Genomic DNA, 5187 nt, shown 5'->3' with positions numbered 1-5187 from the left:
ATGTACATTGTTTTACCAATGCTTCCTGGTCAAGCTTTTCCCTTGCAGACACTACAGTATGAAATTACAAGGGTGAGGCATGAGGGATGCAAGTCTGGAGCGGATAACAGCAGGTGTTTTGGTGGGAAGGACAACAATAATACGCCAAGAGGCTATCACAGTTGATTTATGCTATAGGCTACTGTCTAGTGATTTTTCTTTTTGGAATATTCCTTTCATAGACAGTTGATAGTCAACAACATAGTCATCTAGTAGACAGTAGTTTTGAATGATTTTAGAGGTACCTTTGTTTAATTGTGCTTGATACAATAGGTGTGTTTCCCATGTGTAAGATGAACACAGAAAAGGTAATATTGTATCATTAATTGGGGTTGCCAGGTTGCAGCAAATATTTATATCACAAAAAAACACGCAAAAGATTTAAAATTGGTAAATGAATGACTGAATGAATGACTAGCTAACCAACCTGGGTATTGGATTTCTGATATACAGACATTATCCACTCCATAATTCATCTTTCCCTCTCTCAATTTTTGCATTACATCTTACAGAAATGGTTCTGTACATCACAGACACACTGCACTTTCTTAGAAATAATTTCAATTAGTTACTGTGAAACAATATCATGGTGGCTGTTGAGTGTTTTAAACTACACAAACCTGGCAACCATTTGAACTGTTTCTTCCTTTGCACTTATGTGGAGCAGGGGGCAGACTGAATCCTGTCCCAATGCGTTGCTTCAGTGTTGTTACAGTTCCCATGTTTGACCACTAGGTGCAATAACAACTATGGAGTTAAATGGTGCAGTGAGTTTGCAGTCTTATGACTGCGCAACACACAGAAGGGCAACCAAATCATTGGAACGTCAGCTAATATCTGTCCAATAGCAATATTTTATTAAAATATTTGGACAAAAGATGAAATTAGTATTTCAACACAATTTAAAATGTATAGATTTGTGGGTGAAAACTTTATGAAAGAACATCAACAAGCTGTAGAAGAGTTTGCAAGTTAAATTAGTACTTATTTAAATACTCATTTAACGAAGAGGTTGGTCTTCAGCCTTGGGTTTGAAGACAGCCAGTGACTCAACTGTTCAGACAACCAGGGGAAGTTCATTCCAGTTTCAAGATTTTGATGGCATCTTGGGTGGTGTAGTGGTTAGCGCTGTTGCCTCACAGCAAGAAGGTGTTTGAGCCCAGTGGCCGACGGAGGCCTTTCTGTGTGGAGTCTGCACATTGTGTCTGTATGGGTTTCCTTCGGGTGCTCCGGTTTCCCCCACAGTCCAAAGACATGCGGTTAAGCTATCATGGGGCAGCCATGGCCTGAAGGTTGGGTTGAAATGCCTTTGAGCAAGGCACCTAACCCCCAACTGTTCCCCCCAGCACTGTAGCATAGCTGCCCACTGCTCTGTGTGTTTGTATGCTCATTGCTCACTTCTGTTTAGTCTAGTTTAATAGAGTTCGTCATAAATCCATACAAAGCTGATTGACAGGCAAAAATTACAGGACGGATAGTCCCAATTGACAATTTTCCCTTGCACAAATACAAAAACGTAAAAATATTGTATGCTGATAAACTATGAAAATATATAAACAAATTATGTATACAATGCTTAAACAATGATGAAAGAAAAAAAAAGTTTCTAATGTCCCATTATTAATAAAATAGATAACTGACTATGGTGACCGGTACATAGGTAGCTTTTCAAAGTATAAAGTATAAAGTTGACTCTTTAATACAGTTAGACTAGTTGCGTTCTTATGTTTGAAGAAAGACTGTTCCATAGTTTAACAGTTCTTGGGAAATAGGATTCCGGAAAGTAGTTCTGTTTATGACTGGAAAGAGGACGGTAGTTAGCAGCATCAAAGTTCCAGGTGGAATAGCAAGATGTAGCAGGAATTAGTAAGCTGGAAAAATTTGCAATCGTAGTGCCAGACCGAATCTTGTAAAACGGTATCAAGTCACTAATCTCACGCCTGTGTTCGAACAGTAAAAGTTTCAGAGATTTCAGTCTTTCTGTGTAGCAGACATCAGAGGGAGGATAATTTAGAATAAACTTAGCTTTACTGTGTATGGTGACCATAAATTACATGATAAGATAAGATAGCCTTTTATTATCCCACAAGGTGAAGTTTACATTGTTACAGCAGCAAAATATATAAAGAGAAAAAGATAAGGCAGTGAAGGAGTAGTGCAAAAGTACTTAGTATACAAAAAAGGATATCAGAAATAAACTACAAATTTAGAGATAAAAAAATTTACAAATTTGCATAAATTAACAGGTTTGCAGAAATATAGTTAACTTAAGTTAACTATGCATATTCAAGGCAGGGCCTCACTAAAGTACAGTAGAGGAGCTGCCTTGTCGCAGTATCACTTATACTTGTGTGTGTTCACTGCTTCAGGTTTTCACACTGGCTTCTTGTTCTTGACTTCCTTGTACCTTGATAGATAGTGGGTCAAGTCAAGCTGTGATAGATAGATATATAACTTTCTTCTACCTGAATGGAGCTGTGAAGATCAAGCTGTAATAGGCCATTTGCAGGAATTGGTCAAGTGTCAATTTTCCCCATAGCAACAAGCCCGCAGTGGGCAAGCTAACTTGACATTCCTTGACAACCCTAAAAGAGTTTGACTGGCGATGCGAAGCAATCCATTTCTATAATAGCTGTTTTTACCTTTTCTACTGTCTTTTTTTTTTTACCCGAATTTTCGTGTGTACTTGGAAAAAGTTTGTGGTTTTAACTTCTGTCGTAAGTTAAAGCGAATCATTGCGGAATGAATCTGCTTCTTATCGGCTAAAAACACATCTATAGATATATCTGTATTTATTTTCAAGAATCTTCACACATTAAGCGAACGATAAAGGTAGAAAAGGAGAAATTATAACGTTATAAACATACCTGAGAAATCCGCCATTTCGCACGTGAATTTCTTTTGGCGGCGACCAACTTCAGTCCAAAAAACTCTTTTTTACGGCCAATGATTCGCTTTAACTTACGACAGAAGTTAAAACCACAAACTTTTTCCAAGTACACATGAAAATTCAGGTCAAAAAAGACAGTAGAAAAGGTAAAAACAGCTATTATAGAAATGGATTGCTTCACATCGCCAGTCAAACTCTTATGGTTGTCAAGGAATGTCAAGTTAAGCCTCACTCACAACCCGCCGTAAGTGTTTTGGACACGCATGCGTTGCAGGGTTTGGTAGCTCGCAGCCGTGCCGCAGGGTCGCGGTGAACCCGGGGGAAAGTTTGGGGGAAGAGTACAGGCAAAGTACAGGTTGCACACCTGACTTCCTCAAGGCGTGGGAAAAATTGCGCCGTTCGCCCATGGAAAGCATATATCTGACGCATGTGATCAGTGTGTGTTCAGTGAATGTGGAGTGTGTGTGAGACTTGCATTTTACCAGTTTCCTGTGCGAGGAGTACAGGCCACACTTGTGAAGTATGTGTAATGCATGCGATTAGCACGTTACAATCACTCATAACTTGCATGTGATGCAAGCCAGGAGTGGGTATAAAACCAGTGTGTCTGCAGCATTCTGCATCTGTCTTTCAGCTGATGGTAGCAGCACCGGCGAGCCCTGCATGAACAGGGAGAAGTATGCCTTCAAGCCGGCAGAAGGCACAGCATCCTGCCAGAGAGATTTTCACACATGCTTTAAATATTAATTTCAGTATCTATATGCTTATGTAATTAATATTATATATGCTAATTTTCATGTATGTTTCAGCTAACGACACCCAGAAGTGAGGACATTGTAATCCCATCATCGCTGTCAGGCCATTGTGCCATGCTCAGTGATGAGGACAAAGACATCCTGACACCCCGTCCCACCACTCAGCAGGAGTAGGAGCAGGACAGCAGCTCGGTGTCAAAGTGTGTTTCAGTGCTCAAACCGTTGGGCTATTTAGTTGGGATTTTGTACAGTGAAATAAAATGCATTATTCCCTTATATTCATGTTTTATTATTTGACGTTTGCATGGTAAATTAAACATATACCCAAATAAAAACAGCAAATGAGGTGGTCTTCTTCCTTTCTACAATGCTACACGCTACACGATTGGTTCCTTCCCAATATATATACACCCAGAGTCTTGCCCCTCGTGTCATGTGCAGGTCGCGTGTGCTGTGTGCAGGTCGCATGCGCTGCGTGCAGGTCGCATGCGCTGCGTGCAGGTCGCATGCGCTGCGTGCACACCACATATAGGGGTAGAAAGTGAGATGTACTTCTGTCTTGCACGCCGCACAAATAGCAAGTGTGGATACTTGTGTAGTATTTCTGAGTCACGTCACTCATGCGTCTTACTGTCATCGCAAAAAGCCCCTACTAGCCACGCTGCTTACTTGGTTCAGGCGTACAAAAGGAGTACGAGTCCCGTACATAGTGTATGCGTTCTGTTCTTGATTTGTCGCAAGACTCGTAGAATTTGCATGTGCAGGACCAAAAGTCTCCACGGGCAGTCTGCGACCTTCTATGGCACTGAATACACGCAAGTGTCGCGCAAGTCTCAAGCACAGTTTTGCCAACTTTTTTACCATAGACCGCCTGTAGCAGCACATACGGCGGGTTGTGAGCGAGGCTGTAGCTTGCCCACCACAGGCTTGTAGCAATGGAGAAAATTGACATGTGACCAATTCCTGCAAATGGCCTATACTGTAAGGGTAGTATCTCACTGGGCTGCGACAGCTTGCGAACGTCATTTGCGAGAGAGTTTCAAAAGTGTCTTGAAACATTCGCGGGGCTTCTCAATTTCCTCGCATAAGTCGCAAAGTGTCGCTCCTTCGTCGCTGAAATTTTGAACATGCTCAAAAAATTCGTGCAACAAAATTTCTCTCAAAATAGCCGCAAATGCGTTGCAAAGCCATCGCGAACCCTTCTCAAGTCAGTTTCCATGAGGCTTCCTCTACTTCCCTGCTTGCCGAGGGAAAGCCGGGCTGGGACAGCCTGCGACTAGTTGAAGACACAACAATTGTGGTAAAATATGCGAATATCAATTCAGTGTGATTCCAAGTGAAAATTGTTGCTAATTCGCATATTTTATCGCAATTATTGTGTCTCCAACTAGTCGTGGGCTGTCGCAGCCCAGTGAGATACTACCCTAAGCTGAGAGAAATGAGGAAACAGACAGAAGGAGGGCTTGAAGAGAGAGAGAGAGAGAGAGAGAGAGAGAGAGACAG

Source organism: Neoarius graeffei, chromosome 4, assembly GCF_027579695.1.
Source record: "Neoarius graeffei isolate fNeoGra1 chromosome 4, fNeoGra1.pri, whole genome shotgun sequence".
NCBI lineage: Eukaryota > Metazoa > Chordata > Actinopteri > Siluriformes > Ariidae > Neoarius > Neoarius graeffei.
Note: the sequence above shows the minus strand (reverse complement) of the source record.